The sequence below is a fragment of the Prinia subflava genome, chromosome Z (genome assembly GCF_021018805.1).
Source record: "Prinia subflava isolate CZ2003 ecotype Zambia chromosome Z, Cam_Psub_1.2, whole genome shotgun sequence".
In the NCBI taxonomy this organism is placed as follows: domain Eukaryota; kingdom Metazoa; phylum Chordata; class Aves; order Passeriformes; family Cisticolidae; genus Prinia; species Prinia subflava.
In genome coordinates this window covers 27,804,372-27,822,583 of record NC_086283.1, presented here as the reverse complement: position 1 = coordinate 27,822,583, position 18,212 = coordinate 27,804,372, and the positions used below count along the sequence as shown (strand labels likewise).

Genomic DNA, 18,212 nt, shown 5'->3' with positions numbered 1-18,212 from the left:
AGCTTAGCGGGGTCCAGGCTGGAAAATGATGTTGGAGATTTGCAGTGGGTGTGACACAGCCACATTCTTCTGTTCAGCATCGGAGAAGGAGTGGGTGGGTGATAGGGGGAAGGGGAAATGGTAAAATTAATCCATAGGACCAAGTTGGCTGGACCACCTGTGCTTTTTAATCTAACGAATTTTAGAGGTTAAGAACTCCACATATATTTCCCACTGCTGTTGGGAGATTTAGACACCAAGAACCTAATTTTTCTCAAGTGGAGGAAAGTAACACCTGCTTTACAAAAATAGCATTATTTGAGCCCAAATTTGCTAACATGTAGTACATCAACAAGTCTTGGTCTTTTTTCCCCCTGTCCCTTTCATCTGTTTTTGTTGGAGTTGGGGTTTTGGTTTTGGTTGGTTGCTTTTTTAAATTAGACACATTCAGAGATACAACAACACCTTTTGCCTCTGGTTGTAAGGTGTGAGATTTGACATGTGTGCTATTCATGCTGTGGCATTTAGGGAGTTAAAGGCACACACTGCATGGGTTTCAGCAGACTCCTTTGGGGCTGTAGATCTCATGAAGTGAAGTGGACAAAAATATAGACATTTTTGATGCTGGAGGAATACTTTGGCCTGGGGCATTTAGAAATTACACAAAGTCTAGAGATCAACAGTTGCTGGCATTGATACCAGTGCCCTGAGCAAGGTGAGTTCTGGTTTGGGGGTGCAATAAGAGAAGGTGGGTTCGTTTTCTGGATTTAAAATCCTACTGGAAGTTAGGGGTAAAAGAAAAACATAAGGGCATCCCATTAGGTCCAGCTGCTTCCACCCCACTACCACTCCCCCCCCCCCCCCCCCCCCCCGCCCAGCTTTCCTGCATCACTTTCTCGATGCCTGAAACCCGGGTTCTACTCTCGGAGCTAATGGGAGTGTGGGGAGTAAAAAGGGAGCAGGGGCTGGGAGCCGGCAGAGGCAAGTGGTCAGAGAAGTGTCGTGTTTCTCAGGGTGTCACACACCCTAAATACCCAAATTCAATGGTCTCTTCATGAGGAACACTACAGGCTTCTTTCTTTACTTTTTTTTTTTTTTTTTTTCCCCAAGTCCCGTATAGTTCCGGGTTTTTGGTTGATTTTTTGTTGTTGTTCCTGTTGTTGGTTTATTTGTTTGTTTGTTTTCTCGGGACTTGTGTCGAGTTGAGAGAGGCTTTTTTAGGTGCGGATCTGGACGGGATGGACCCGAGGGGCGAGGACAGGGACCTGGAGGGAGAGGGCAGCCTGCTGGGACGGGGTGGGTGTGTGTGGGTGTGTGAGCGACAGGGAAAACCGCGCGTGTGTGGGTTTATTTTTTCCTCTCATTCCTGGGGTCTGAATGGAAGCACGTTGGGCTGTAATTAAGACATCTTGGAGGCGTACTTAACTCATGACGTGTTGCTTTTCTTTTCCTCTCGGTGAGAAAGTGGCTCTCTCTTCCCGGGATCAGGTCCTCTGCCACCCAGAGCCACAAAAGACACTCGGGACATAGACACAGACACAGACACACACACACGCTGACTTAAGGTGAGCACCAAAAACTTCCTCCTGCACCTCGCTGCCCTCCGTTTCAAACTGCTGGAGAGTCCTGAGAGCATCTCAACTCGCAGGGAGCTCTACACAAGGTAAAGAAAAAAAAAAAAAAAGAAAAGAAAAAAGAAAAAAAAATCAAACTTTTGGGAAAGTTTTTTTATACCGCTTTGCTGCTCTGACTCGGATGGGGACGCCGCAAGCAGCGCCTGTGGCATCGGCTGCGGGGCTGCCTGTGCTGGAGGGATTTTTGAGAGTTCTAATTTGGCAGCTGAGGCGGGGGGCGACGGTGAAAGACGGATTAAAACTGGCTAGTTTCAGTGTCTTTGACTTTTAAGCGTTCTGTGTTACCAAAGGGGGGGATCATGTTGCAACTGCAGAAAGACAAAAAGTTGTATACTTCTGCTCTGTGGCTTCCTCCTATGGGATTATTCTCTTCACAGAGATTTCAGAGATTTGCCTTTCTTCTTCCTTTTCTTTTCTTTTCTTTTCTTTTCTTTTCTTTTCTTTTTTTTTTTTTTTTTTTTTTTTTTTTTTTTTTTTTTTTTTTTTTTTTAAGTATTTCTTCATCCATTCAGATGCTTTCAGAAGTTTTTAAGATGTAGGGAAAAAGAGCATGGTAGACTGAACAAACATTTCAAGAACTGGAAGCAGAATCTGCACAAAGTACTGCCCATCCAGTTAGAAGCAAGAAGATTCTGATAAGATGTGATATGTTACATACTGATGTAATATTTGGCTATTTATTGTCAGGGGAAGACTGAGCAGTGTTTGGCACAGGTTCCTGTACCATCTCCACTCACGGAGAAAGCTGGGCTGCCTCAGCATTTTACAAATTTAGCTGCACATGAGCTGGTCCAGGGCTGTGATCACTGCATCATTTTACTGCCTCTTTATTTGGGGTTTGGGGTCAAACCCATTGAAAGGTGCTATTCAAAATATTTCTCATGGCAAAACTCCTTGTGTGGTAGGATAGACAGATAGATAGATCTCAAGATAGCAAGGGATGGAAAGCTTTTGTGTGTTTGAATTAAGGAGGTTTACTGCTGTTTGTGTATAATTAGTGAAGGTTTAATTGCTCCTGAGGTCTTTCAGGGCAAAAAGTGCTGCCATATATGTTGGTGCTTGACTATGTCAAGTAAGTGATACAACACCTTCAGGAGGATCTGTGAGCCTTGTGCTCAAGGGAACTGTGTGAGTGATTAATAAACAAATTTGTATTTATGTCTATCAAGGCTGTTTCAATGCCTAAATGTGGGAAGAAGGAACCTGGAAAGAGCCCTGTTGTTCTGTCAGGAATATGTATGATGCTGTAGTTGAAAGCACAGATGAAGTGAGGCCATGTAACTATGGATACAGACCCTCTCAATAAACACAGTTTCTCGAGACAGGTTATTTTCAGCACCTGGGGAAATACAGATCACAGTCAGCAAAATCATCACCAGCTCCTGTGAGGAAGGGACTGGGATCTACAGTCCTGTGCCAAGGTGTGGCATGCAGGAGGAAAAGTCCTCATGCCACACACATGCAGCTCTAGTTTTCTTGGGGTTTTGGGTCTGGTGAGGCCAAAACAGCACAGCCCTGTAAAGCACTGCTGAGCAAAGTTGCTCTGAGTGCATCACCTGAGACCCCAACCCTTACACACCTGCCTGTATTAGTGCCAAGGGGAAAGGGAAGAAGGAAGAACGCAGGAGGGAACAAAAAAAAAGAAGACCAACAAAAAAAACCCCAAACCAATTACAACAACAAAAAAAATCCCAAAAAACAAAACAAATCCCAAAACACCAGTTTGTGATGTTTTTCAGCACTACAGTTAAAGTGAAGTAGAGCAGGAAACAGGTAGAGAGCAGGTTTTTCAAGATAAATCCCCCCAAAAAGTAATGGCAATAATGGAGGCACTGCCAGTCTTCACTGAAATTTTGCCAAAAGGCAAGTCTTCCTAATAAGACTCCTGAATTTGTAAGCAGATTCCAATAAGAAAGAGGAAAAAAGCTCATCAGGAAGAAAGATGTTGTCCACAGCCTTGTCCGTGTCAGAGGCTCACAGCACAATCCATAGCAAAGCATCTTCTCATCACAAATCCAGAGGGTTCAGTTTCCTCCCAGTGCCACTGAGCCTGATTAAAAGAACCTAAGACACAAAAAAAAAAAAAAAAAAAAAAAAAAAAAAAAACAAAAAAAAAAAAAAAAAACAAACCCACCACACCACAAACAAAAAAAAAACCCATAGAGAAGTATAAACACTTGGGACAGGGGGAGAAAAACTTTCAGGAAAGGATGGAGGGTTTCTGTTGCATTACAGTTTGTTCAATTGCCAAGAAGAGTGTTTTCTACATTTATGATTTTTATGCTGATATGTGACTACAAGGAATATTGTTGCCCGCTATTGGTCACAGCCTGGAGCCAAAAGGACTGTTATCAAGACTTAATGAAGTCACTTAAGCTCCTTGCCCCTCAGTAAAAATCTGGAAGCAATATGGACCACCCTTTAAGAGGTGTTTTGAGATCCTTTAGTGGAGAGAGACTTTGTAATTGCTTACATTTAAATATATTAAAAGTTTTCCAATTCATTGCAAGGATTAAGGTGTGAAAACTGGAATTAATGTTTTCTGCTTTTCATTTGCCTTTTCACTGAAGCAGTGCTTAAACTATTCCTGGAAGTTGAAATATTTAGCATTTCTGTCTCATTGTAATCTTGACAGTGTATTTCATTACTTAAACTCTATGGAAATGAATAATTTTGTGGGGTGAAAAAAAAAGTTATTTTCATATGACAAGCTGCCTCTGTTGCTGGTTAGGAAGTATTAGACATTCTGTCTCCGCTGGTAGGAACTGTAGCACACAGTGCTGCACTTGAAAAGGCAGCTTGTAACTTGTAGGTAACAAAATGTTCCTTTGGGTTAAAAAATTAAAAAAAAAAAAAAAAAAAAAAAAAAAAAAAAAAAAAAAAAAAAAACAAACCTCTGAATATTCTTAGGATTTCAGTCAATGGTGTTTAAGGAGGATTAGAGGAAGCATCTGGCTAAACAAATATTGGGTGTAGAGTGGATGCCGTGGTATAAATTAATAATGCAGTTCTTTATCTGCTGTATGAATGAGAGGTTTTGTGGAGATAAGGCAGCCCAAACACGGTCACTGGATGCCACCTAGTGGATATTGCCGAGTACTTTGGCAGAATTTTCTTATATTCACAACATCTGTAATTAATTCAGGTGCAAATTAACTGTAAGTGGTTAGTTTTATTCACGTTTACCATTAAAAACAAAATCAGTTGCTTGTTTGGAGTTATTTTAAGTTATATTTTTAGGGGAGGTTATCTCTCTGAGTGCCCATTAGATATGATAAAAATCAGTATGGTTTTTATTTATTATTTGCTACTAACATTTATTTGCAGAGACTTTTTAAGCTACTCAGCCACAAACAGCCACAACTTAACACTCAGTTTGATGGGCTGACCTGGTAGTGTACAAGTGAGGAAATTTTTGTACAAATATTGTGTCAGGGGAAGCTGTGTCCAGCAGCAAGGCTTTCAAAGCTCCTTCCAAAACTCTTTTATCACATAGGGGTTCTTAATCCCCTTTGTGTGTTGTCCTGAACATTGTATCAATGGTAAACATAGATTATTCTAAATATTATTTGTAATAGCTGATAAAAGGTCATAAACCCGTTTTTTTCCTTTTTTTCACCTGCCATTTATCTCCACCTCCCTCAGATGTCAGACATACTCATAGCTTAAATTGTCTTTTTTAATGGGGAAAAGGAAAATTGTTTATTTAACCATTATAAGGATTGCTTATTCAGTGGTAGGTATTCAGGTGCTGTCAGTTTTCATAGCTCTAAAAATGATTCCAGCCCTGACAAAATTTTAAGCGGGCAAACATGCATCTGGATGTACTTTGTGATGGGATTTATTGTACATAGCCAGCTCGCAGGCTTCTGCTTCCTAAGTTGTTTTTTTTTTAATGTCACCATCAATACAGCTTCCACTGCAGCCACCCACTAGACATCCAAATGAGGTGATGAAAGCATGGTTCTGATCCTACCTTTTCAAAATAAGTGCCACAGTGGCTATCGGAACTAATAATTATTAAAATACATTGCAAAGTCAAGCCTCCTGTGCTTAACTTTGTCCTGGTTTTCATCACTGAGCAGGAAATCAAATGGCAACATCACACTCAGCAGAACAGACAATTCTTGTGTCCTCATCGTTTCGTCAGCTTTGAAAACACTTTTTTTGTTGTTCTCTTTAGTTTAGAACAACGGGATGGATGTCTCAAACATGATAATAGCTCTGAAAAAAAACCATTTAAAGCACTCATGAAGAAGTCACACAACAGTAGCCTGCACTGGCTTACTCTGGATCCTTTTACCAAGACTCACATGAAATATTGTCACAGGATGTTGTTAACAAAATCATGAGTTATATGGCTAAAGTCTGCTTTTCCTTTAATCAGTAAAAGTTTATGAATTAAAGACTAAGAAGGCAAAATATCACAGCAGCAAAAGAGCTAATTGACTCAGTCTTGTGCTTCATAGGTGGCTTACCTTTCCCTTCAGCTCCACCCAGCCTGGTACTGTGAATCACAAGAGAAAGAAACACAAACCTTATTAATGAGAGTCTTTGCAAGGCCACAGAGCCTCTCCTGGGAGCAAGTTTTCCACACAGAGTCACTGCCATTTCCTGGAGGAGGGCACATCAGGGCAAAATCTGCATCATTAATGGCTTGGCATACCAGAAAAAAAGTCATGAGACAGAAGAATGTCCCTGGATATATGTGTCTTGCTCCAAAAAATGTCATCTTGGCATTTGCCTTACTGCAGGAGGTCATTATCTTGAGACATCTTTCCATTAATAATATCTTCTAATTACCTTAAACACACACAGCCTACAAGGAAAATATGGGCCATGGAGACAGTTTAGAATGGAAATGGGTTTGACAGAAATCTTAAGTGGGAGGAAACAAAAAGTTTCAAACCACTCCGGTGTAAAAAGAAGGAAAAGTTAAAAACATAGAATGATTTGGGTTGGAAAGGGAACTTAAAGTTCATCTAGTTCCAACTCCTCTGCCATGGAGTCACTTAGAGATAGCTCAAATTTGGGCTGGATCAATTTTTCTCTGGGTATATTAATAGGTTTTTGCATGTCATATGTTAATTTGCACTGCTTGTGTCATGGTAGCTGATAATTCAGCTTGTACCTAAACTGTGTCAACAAGTGCTAGTGAACTGTGCCATGAGGAATACCTAAATCTACTGTGATTAACACTTTTTTATGTTCAGAATTCCTTTCCTGCAGTGCTGCCTACACACAGGGAGAAGTGACAGCCTGTATGCATCTGCTGCTCTGTGAGATTCTGGTCCAGGAAAACCACAGATAGTCAACACTACTCACGTCAGTCACACAGTGAAATCAACTGAAGCTCAAACAGACCTGAGTGAATAAATAAAACTATTCATCTTTTTGCATGTAGAGCATCATGCATTGCTGATCAGGAAGAAGCTCATAAAGCTCCAAGCTGCAAATCTATTCAGTTTTAAGACATAAGTACCTGTAAGGTGATGTCAATAACATATTAAGCAAAACTCTGCACATTTGCAAAGGGTAGAGGAACCAAGGCCTGCAACTATGGAAGAAGTACATGATTAATGTAGGAAAAAGAACTTCCATTGCTAAAATAACTTTCAGACCCTCCAATTGAAACTAACTACCCATCTATTCATTAACATGCTAGACTCCAACGTATTTATGTGATTACTGGTTGGGGTTTTTTACTTAAACATACTTTCAGGCAAAAAAAGGAAACCACCCCTGAGCCACATAAAAATAACACTAGAAATAGGGAAAGCACACTGAAAAATGTGAAAACACTGGAGTGTTGGGCCCAAACAAAAGATTTATAAGAACCATATCAGAGAAAAATAATGTTACAGTGTGTGTTGTAGTTCTCCTACTGAAATTTCAGTGATGCACACATGGGGCAACTGCAATAGACTATGTGGTGTCACCATTTTCTGATCATGCTGCTTTATGGCCTGAGGTGATTTGCTCAGCTTTTTAACACCGAGGGGGCTGTACACACAGGAGGGAACGTCTGGGATTTTAATTTCATGCTTAACCTGAAGAATTTATGCACACACTGTTATTTTCAAAGAACTATGTTTCTGGATTTTCAAATATCTGAAGCAAAATGTCAGGTTTTGCTGGGTCTTTTGACTTGTTTTTCTAATAGCTCTGATTATATAGATCTAAAATATGTGCACAAAACATGATTCAGCTTTTATCAGCAAGTCAAGCAGATCTTTTGGTTTGCATTGGATTGGGTTGGGCTTTTTTGGTTGTTTGCTGTATTTATTCTTTGATTGGTTTCATTAGAACTCGTTTACACCAGTGCACCATAAATAAACTTAATGACTTGAAGTTCTTCTCCAAGCTAAATCATTCTAAGAGCTGTGTAAAAGCAGTGACTGTGTGTCTGGTGGAGCCTGTGCTGGTGTGCCTGGTCACATTTATCATTCCATGGTCATCTCTGTGAGCCAAGAACCAGGGAAAAACAGCAAAGATGTTGATCTCCCAAGCGTTTTCTGGACTTTGCCCAGCTGAAAAAGCCAACTGAGAGAACAGTAATTCAGGTGTTGTTCATGCAGCAAATGTAGCCAATGAATCGGTTGTTGCTCCCAGTTTCCAGGCATTTCATCTGTTTTCCCCTGTGATCAGGCTAAAAGAAGCATGCAGATATTTATTTCCCCCCCACCAATCAACCTCCATAGCTGGTTCCATCTGCCGTTTAATGTAAGTTCTGCTCTGATCAAACCAAACAATAAGAAAACCTTTCAAACCTAGCAGGATGGCAGAATAACAGGGGTAAGTTTAACATCTTCATGAACAAGCTGGGGAGATGTTTTCTTGACAAAACTAGCGTGACATGTTATCAGAACTGGTTAGGAAACAAATAGCTCACTGTGACAATAGAAGCACGTTTCAGGTGGGGTTTTGCCAGGGCTAGTCAACATTGGTACTCCTCAATTAATACATTTTCATTCGTGACTTGGATAAGGGAGTAGAAAATATGAGAAGATTTTTAGAAGTTGTAAAGTAAGAAGAATCTGAATTATTTTTCCTTTGAATTAAAAGAAATAAAATTAAAACAACGGTTTCACAAAACAGAATGCGGTAAACTGAGACACCAATAGAACAACCTACAAAGGCACTTTGGCATCTAAAAAAGCAGAAAAATATTTTAAAATATCTAAAGAGACAAATGACAGTTCACACTTTGTGGCCCAAGTCGTTTCTTGAACAAAGTAATTCAAACATAAGGTTTTGCAGGAACAGTTCACCGCAGTCTTCAAAATTCATTTGGTCAAAGCTTGAAAATTATTTCTTTTCAATCACATTCTGCAAATCTGGGACAGAAGAGGCATTCTCACTTGTGGATGTTACTGTGCTGAGTGATCTGTTTTGCATACCAAGTTGATAGAAAGTTCAGATTTAGTGTTTTTCAAGACCTATCAAGCAGCAAGTTATGGAGAGAATTATGAGATAATGTCCCTTAAACAAGACTTTTCCGTGGAATAATGGTTACCTATAAAAAGTTAAACTGCCACACTAGGGAAAACTCTGCAAATGTCAATAGAAAGCACAGACATTTTTTTCCAGGCCAGGAGACAGATCCTGTCAAGCCATATTTTAAGAGTGACTTGTTTTTGCTGCATCTGATGATTGATATTCTTTTATTTTACCTGAGGAATATTAGTTGATTTCTGTATCATTACTGAATTATTGCAATTTGTTTGTCTGGACTTCAGCCTTTTCCTGACATTGTGCTGGGGAAATGTGGCTTTATTTCCAGCTGATTACAGCTTTCAGCAAATCTGGATTTATTCCTGTGACTTGCAGTGTGCAAAGTAATCATCTCAGACAAAAACCTGCCTTCCACAGACAATGATATTCATCAACTATTCATTATTATAACTTCAGAAACTGCTATGGAATGATGATTGACAAGTTTTATGATTACATACATATATATATATTATTAACAACTTTTAAGTTTATATTGAGTTTATTATGTAAAATAGAACAATACTTTATGGTTGTAAGTGTAAAAATGGTTACTACATGGTGGAAGGCAAGAGCTCATCCTGAAAACATCTAAAGAGAGGAAGGTGGAGGACTCTAATGGGGAACTATACCATCTTTGAATTTTTTTGACACCAAACCGCCAATTTGACTTTTTATTTTTTTGTATCAGGCTTGAATATTCCCCAAACTGCTACCCCAAGGTCATTAGAAATGCAGGATCTTGATTCAATATATTTTGGCTTTCTGCTTGTGCCAGCTATGAAGAATGGATCTTCTGTCCATGGAGTTACAATCCTATTATCAGAGAAATTTAGAGATGAAAATTTGTTATCTGGTGGAAACCAGAAGAAGAACACTCCCCTTCTTTTGCAACTAAATGTTTGCAATTTCAGTTAAAAAGTGCAAATAAAAATGAGCAAAAAGACAAATTAAACACTCTTTTAGCCAAAAGTCATAACTTTTCATTTTCATGTTTTTAGGGTACATATGGACAGGAAAAAGGCAATTTTGATTTTCTGCAGGTATATAAACTCTTCCTAGACTTTTGTAAGGACAACAGAACACACAGGAAACATGGGTGGGTTTTCCTCAAGGAAAATCTGGCTCATATTTCTCTGTCATGGAAGTTTAAATATGGCAGATGGCCTAGAAAGCATTAAAACAAAACAAAAAAAACCCTCATAACATTTTGTGGGTTTGTTTTATTAGGTCATCAGTTTTGAAGCCATAATATCAGATAAGAGCCTTGACTTCCAGTGGGAAAAGTCTTTGGCCTTTGTTCTTACAATGGAAAGCTCAAACACATGAACTGCAGAAGTGAACTATGGAGAATAAATATTAAAAAAGGAGAAGATATTACAAAACAATGCCAAAGCCCCAGTTTAACAGCATTTTCTAAAGCCTTTCAAGGAAAAAAGAAGAGTAAAAATAGTGGAGAAAAAGCAAAGTGTATCAAAATTGTGGTATTGCTTTTTCCTCCAACAAGAACAGAGGGGTATGAGGAGGAAGTTCAGTTCTGTGCATGGTAGGCACTGATGAAAAATAGTTAAAAGTCTTCTTAAACCTGTGTTTAACTGAATATAGAGAAGGAAGAAAAGCAGGACATAGTACAGAAAATACAAGACTCATTTGCATTTTCTTGAGCGAGTCTTCCATTTCCTATCATCCAGCCCTTAATTGCTCCTGGCTTTGACCTTTAAAGCAATTCTGCAGCACTAAACTGAGCAGATTGACTCTGGAAGCTGTGGGTGCTTCATTCAGTGCTCGGAGAGCCTTTTGGAGTGCTGTATTTCATCCCAAAATGACCTCAGATATATTTCAGAGAGTGCTCTGCTCAGACAGTGAGGGATGAGCCAACAGACTTGCCTGTGATGCTGACCTTTGCCTTCCTTCTTCTGAAATAAAATCACAGCAGAGGATAGCCAGAGGTCCACAGGCACAGAACAGGCCATTATGAATAAGTTCTTGCTGCATCCCTCTAATACAGTTTATCATTCCAGTGCTGCAGGAATTCTGAAGTGATTGCAAGTCAGGCAACTTTATTGAAAAACTGAATCCCAGCACTCTGCTGCTTATATCTCACTGTCACTCAGGACAATAACATTTCAATGCATAATTCAGAGCCCACACAGGACTTCTAGGGAGTCATTGTTGCCATCCTAAGCCCTCCCTGTTCCAAGGAGAGAACTTGCTGTGCCAGCAGAGAACGTAGCACAGTACCAATTTGAGATTCAGGCACCTGAAAACTAATGTTAATTGTTACCTTTTAATTATGTATTGTTTTTAATAGGAGAGAGAGAATTGCTGAATAGTAAGGACATTCTCCTGTAAGGATATTTTACTGTTGCTGGTGAAGCATTGTTTCAGTCCCCTGCTCAGACTTAAATCCCTCTGTGACTTTGAATAAGCTGCAGGCTCTTAGTCCTTCAGTCCTCCACCTACCAAAATGAGATGATAAAACTTCCTCTGTTGATGGGGATGGTGTAAACACTCAGATATTCATGTAGGCAACCTCAGCAGTTTATCTGCTGGTGGCACAGAGTCACCTATAAAATGTGTCTGTGCAGCCAGCTTGGTCAAGCAAGGCCAATTATGTCTTTCATCTCAGGGCCTTATTTATTTCTCCTTGTGACATTGTCCCAGGAAGGCCTTCATGCAAGACAGTCTGATCCAGGCCATCTTCAATAGCTTTGGGAGGGATTATAATGAAGGAATCCAGAGGAACTGCATGGAAATTACATCTCTATAACCAATCTCTGCTCAGCTGGCACCATATCACTTTATTTTTATACACTCACATGTTTTTTACACAAACTCATGGTTCCAGCAGGGTTTGTGAGCATTGGTGAAACGTTGAATCACAGCCACTGAGCCGAAAGCAATAATTCCTTTAGAAGCTGGAGTAGTTCTCAGCACTCATACTGATTTGGGCTACCATCTTCTGTACCGCTATAGATAGCCATTATTCCAAATACGGGAGAGATGTCTGAGTGTTACAGACTACAGTGAAAGTGAATGGGAGTGAAATAAAAGGATCCACACTGCCTGAGAGTACTGGGAATCATCTAAGGAAAAAAAAATATTTATCCGTCCCAGAAACTTTCCAACTTGCTTCCAGGAAAAAATAGAAGACATGGTGCAAAATTACACAGGGAAGATGTGGAAACAATGAGAAAATCTACATAAATTTCATACAGTTTGTCACTTATAAATGATACATTTAATGATCCAAATTAAAACTAAAAAAATGCTAAGATTTTTCTGTATTTACTAATATAGAAATTATATATGGAAATTAGTGCATCTTTTTGAATGCAAGAAAACCCCCCTTACTCACTTTGCTTAAGACATACTGTATGTGAATGCTGTGCACTTATTTTACCAAGATGTAAATGTCTACATGGGTAAAAGGAAACTAAAAATCTGGTAAAAATGCATTGAGCAATGAGGTTATTCTTTCTGTAGAAGGCAAAAAAGGCAGTTCTGGCTCAAGCTTTGTTGAAAATGGTCGTGTAGCTTTCCACTATTTACTTTTCTAAAGGTTAATACAGCAGCCTGAAAAACCTTGAGTAATTACAGTGGGGGTAGTGTATGCTAATATCTTCTGACTCATTGACTCGGAGGCCAATAATATTTCTTTTCATTTTCTGACTTCATTTTCCTGTTAAAGTATGGATAGCCTCTGAAATTACTGATTTATAGATTCTTAGACATCATTGGAAGGATTTTTATGTACTTTTATTCAAAACAGGTAAAATTATTTTGTGTGCTGGCCCCTTGCTCTGCTGATTTTTCTGTGGGTATGTGCTTGATAAAAGATATCACAAAGTAAAGTTCATCTTTATTTATTGCATGGGGAGATGCCACAGATTTTAGATAATTTGGGGTTTTCCAGATTTTAGCACATGGGAGAGGACATTTCTTACCTTGGGATTTCGGGAAAACCAACATGAACTTGGACATACAGCTTGCAAAAGGTATTCCCCATGAAGGCATTAATTATGTTGTATTGAAACAGCAACCGCTACACTTCTGACATTTTCAGGTTTTGAAACAAACAGGAGCTATACGACTCTCTGAGAGATAGCAGAATACTGCAATTTTCTCCAGCAACCTTGCCATAGCTCATCTTTGGAAGGATTTCTACAGAACCATTAACATAATAAGTAGTTCTTGCAAATTGTTTTTCATCCCTACATCTTAAATTCCAAAAGAGAGATGACAACTAGAATCAAGTCATTTAAGTGGACGCAAAGTTAAAATTTTATATATATGTATGTATGTATGTATAGTTTTAAGTAAAACCGATGTTCTGGAACACCTTTAGCAGTTTCAAATTGAAGAGAAATCTTGTGAATTTTTCCTGTTTGTACCCATGATGCAGAGAAACCTAAATATACATATACAGGCTAAATTTGCTGTGCCATTGTTGTCCTGTGCACTGCTCTGAGATGTTGCACAGAGCCACCATGAGACTCAAGGAACAGACCAGCATGGAACACTTGGCCAGGAGACATTTTCAGGTCAGGATATACCCCCAGCTACCTTGCAGCTGCTGAAAATCTTTCTTGAATCTGCAGTTGTGGATGTCTCTTTTGAAATTCATATCTTTGCTCCAGTGACCAAGAACCATAGACAGTGTTGCTTAACCTTTCCTTTTGACTGCTGAAAACCAGACAAGAGTTATCTTTGACAGCACCCACTGGACTGTTTTGCCAGTGCTATGAAATTAAGTCACTTTTCCTTTTGTTCTGATGGACAGCAAAAGGAAAATTTGGCCTTCACTTACAAAGAACTTTGTCTTTGTGAAATATCAAAGCCCAGAAGTCTCAAATTTCTTTGCATGCTTCAGAAATATTTTCATTGGTTTAGGGTTTTGGGGATTTTTTTTTGTTTTGGTTTTGTAGTTGTTTTGTTTGTTTGTTTAGGGGGATTGTGTGGTTTTTTGGCAGATTTGTTTTTCATGGGGGGTTTTATGAGTATTTTTTCAGGTTTTCACGGGTTTTTTCAGGTTTCAGCATTGTCCCAGGTGTTATAGAGCATCTAGAGGAACCATTTCTAGATGTCCTAGTGGATGCTAGGTGTAGGTGGGAGTATGCAGGTGGGAGGACAGTGCAAAATATTTGCAACTTCTCATGAAGGGAAGGAAACCTGAGGAAAGGTAAAACAATATGATTTTGGTTAAAATTAACTGAGAATCTATAGGTGCTTATCAGCTGCAAAAATTTAAAATGAGCACAGAGAGGTTGGATCCTGGGCCATAGTCCTGGATGTTTTTTCTTCCTGGGATTTGCTGCTTGCTCTGCCACGGAGCAGCAGGGAACTGCTCTGTGTCCCTCTCTGAGCTGCAAATACATCTCTTATCCCCAGAAGGGCAAGACAGAAAACAGTGTCTTACAAAATTTTATTTAGAAAAAAAAAAAAAATTAATGCTAGAATTGAATTATACAGAATTATAAGAAAGGAATCAGTTGAATTTGAAACATTATTTCTGAAATCAGAGTGTGTAAGGAAAATCTGAGTTGTAGTGGAGGTGCTATTTATAGCTTTTATGCTCAGAGTTTATAGTAGAAATGAGTTTATAATGGAAAATATGTCAGGTTATGAGTGTGCCAGTACCCTTTTTCCAACAAAATCTAATTTGAGATCTTTAAACAGAGGTGTTTGTAGTAGAAGACTAGCATCGACAGCCTTTTTTTTCTTTGTCTTTCCTTATAACCAATGTTAGATCCTTCATAAAATATGTGTGCTAGTCCTTTTATAGTAATAATGAAGGGAATTTCTGAGCTTTTAAATAGCATCTGATTTTAGAACCTTTGAAATTGAGGTCATCCAATACCTCAGACTGTAACTGTGAGGGAAGGAGCGCAGCCACAGCACATCCTCTGTTCCTCATTTGGTTTGGGCTTCCCCCTTTTGCTCTCACTCCATAATGAGAACTGAGGTCCCAGTCAGATGCTCAAAAATTGTTCTTCTCCTCCCACCCTCCCGCCCCCCCCCCCAGCTTCTTACCCACATTCTTGGAGTAAAAACAAAAAACAACCTTTGTTTTGTTGCCAAAGTTGCTGTCCCTGTCCCATGGCAGAGAAGATATCACATTTCTTTAATTGATTTTCTCTGCAGCACATCTGAGACACTGTGATTCACTGAGACTGAAATGCTTCTGGTATCTAAAGGCAGGGATTGTTCCATCCTGACACTAGCAAAGATCAAAGCCAAATGCCTCAAGTTAGTCTGGGAGCACAAGGAAAATGGTCCTTACTCCACAATTACACAAAACAGACCCATGGCTGCATCTCAAAAGATATGTAGTATAAATTTGAAATTAAAACAGCAAGGTTCAAAGGCATTAATTCTGTGTGGTGAAATATTTTAGTAGCACATTTGAGGTGAGAAATTTATCTTCACTGAATGCAGGTATTATATGCACATTCTCATGTCTGTGTCAGATCTAATTAGAGCAATGACCTGATTTTTTGGGGAATAGATTTCTACTGTCTTTCTAGTGAGACTAGATTAAAAATCTCATCAATTATATTTATGCTTCTCAGATTATTTTGTTTTAATGCTAGGAAACTGCTTTTTAAATAGTATCCATTCCTCAAATTGACCAAAAGACAAGAATATTTTCTATGATTGCCTTCTTATATCAGCTAATGGAATCATATTTTCTAATCTTCTGTTGTCAGTGACATTTTCTTTACTACTTTTTGCTGTATTAATAGCTATGGCCCCTAAAATGAGAAGATATTCTCCCCTTGGATATGCAGTTCCAGAGAGAAGGTTGAAATATCTGTTCTACATGAATAACCCACTTTAGGAACAGATTAGCCATCACACAAGTTTGAAGGAGGGATGGGCATGGAGGTTGCTTCGGGTCTGCTCAAGCCTGTCCTGTGAGATTACAGTCCCAGAGAACAGAAGGTTAATAATTTATAACGAAGAATTCACATTCTGCCTGGGACCTACAGCAGCTGCATGAGTAGTCATTCTTTCTTCAGAGCAGATAACAACATATATTGATGCTTCAAGACTGAAAAACAGAGGGAAATTATGTTATTGCAGGTTTTGTGTTAGGTAATTTCCCTCCTTGTCCCCAGTAGACATATCTAGAGAGAGGAAGAACAAATTCCTGAGCACTGGTTATACTAACCAGCTTTTACCAGTGCAGTCATGTCAGTCAAAACGTATCTTGCTTTATCAGGTGTTATCAACAACCAAAGCTAGGATGGCCTTCCATACATGTGTAATACGCAGGTAAACACGTTTTCTACAATGAGCATTCATTTTGCTCACCAACTGGTACCAATTATGCTCTTGGAGGCTTTCTTCCCCCCTCTTGCAGCTCTGGCTATACCAGGACTAACCTGTCAGCATCTCCCTACCCATCTAGCTAAATCAACAAGCCCTCTGTAGTGTAGATTAAATTTAATTAGGGATTAGCACAGCTCCCAGTTCTGTTAGGCAGCCCTCAGGCTGAGAGGTGGAGCTGTGTTAGGGATGGTTTATGGAGGTCTGCACAGGGATAGGTTTGGGCATTTGGGGCTCTTTTTTTCAACCCCTGCTATTTGGCTCTTTAAAAACCCTGGCAAAACAGCCTGGAGAGCAGCATTTAGAGTGCAAAACCTGACATTTGGATGTAAGGGAGTCTGTGCCTTTGACCTCTGAAGAAGAAATGAAACTGAGCTGACCCCACAAGATTTAAGGTCCTGGTAAGTGAGAAATCCTAGAACAGGGTCCCATGCCCCTTTTTGTAGCTTGGGAAATTTATACGTGTCACAAGATGAAAGCTGACCTAGGCAGGAGTCAGTATCTCAGTTAATTTATTTGATAATTTATGGTCCTAGTAGAAAATCACAACCCTAACTTCTAAAAGCAGTAAGGGTATGATAAGCCTTGATGATGCACAGATCCCTCGTGGTCTGTCAAATACCTGAAGTGGGTGATGCTGTGTGGGGTGTGGAGGAAAATGACAAGTTTTCCACAGTACTGACTGTGGAGCATCTGGGAAGGAATGAGCAGAAATACCGACTTTTCAGGAAAATCCTCAACAGATCCTCCTGTTCTCCTCTCTTTTCTTTGGTGCAATGGAGGCTAGTGGCTACAAACCCTGCCATTAGCACATCAAAGGGGAAACCAGTCCTTTTTTCCAAAAGCAACCCTTTGGGGCGGGGATTCTCCTTTCAGGCAGTTTTAGAGATTCATTGCTTCTGCTGCTTTTCGGTCCTTTCCCCCAGGCCACAGTTTTAACAGATCTGTTTGCAGTGAGTGGAGCTTATTATGGAAATTTTCCCATTATGTCTGGGGCAGGTATTTGGTGTAAAAGCTCAGCAAAGCTTTGGTAACTGAAAAAAAAATAAAAATAGACAATGGCTATAATGCGTCAAAGCAAAAGTCATCCTTTCCCTGTGTCCAGTGATCACCTGTAATTCCTTAAGGATAGAGTATCTATTCAAAAAAAATAAGCAGGAGGAGTGCAGGTCTTCTGTCTTGTGTATCTTTTGTGAGAGATCCCTGTCTGTTTTAGGGATGTCACCCTCCACAGAGTGACAATCCCTGCCTCAGGAGCACAGCTTCCTCTCAGGGGTGAGGACGTGGGTTGGAGGGTGTTTAAAACCCTAGCAGGTGTTTTTGAAGAATCAGGAATAATGTCTGTGAAGCTGAAAAGCAGCCTGCATAGTCCTGAAGACAAAAAAGTCTGTCATTTATTTTGGGTGACTGTAGAACTCCTGATCCCTGTAATTAACTGTTTGGAGCAACTTGCAAAAAAAAGTGAATCCTATCCATTTACCATTAATTTAATTTTTGAAACACAATTCATTTTCAGCCTACTAACACGGTATTCTTGTTGACTAAGCAAGCATATGGCTTTGCCTGGCTTAAACCAAATCAATGCAATTTCCTTGTTAATTGAGTTTCCCAGTTCAGAGATGATCAAGAAAACCTGCTGTTGGGTTAATATTTTGGTTTGCTTTGTTTTGTTGTTTTGGTGGGGTTTTTTTCTGAAATCTGCACAGGTTTACTTTGTCTTCAGGACTGACCACAAGCCAGCAGATATTGCTGGCAGGCAAAAAAAAGTCTCAA

The 18,212-nt window shown here is 39.4% G+C and overlaps 1 protein-coding gene across 1 annotated transcript in view; it reads left to right on the top strand.

Moving 5' to 3' along the window:
- Positions 1 to 899: 899 nt before the first annotated feature.
- The window catches only part of HAPLN1 (hyaluronan and proteoglycan link protein 1), a 62,574-nt gene continuing 45,261 nt past the window's right edge, over positions 900 to 18,212 (top strand). Inside the window, exon 1 of the mRNA XM_063423042.1 lies at positions 900 to 1,642. The gene's annotated coding sequence lies outside the window, so the exon portion shown is untranslated. The remainder of the gene's footprint in view (positions 1,643 to 18,212) is intronic.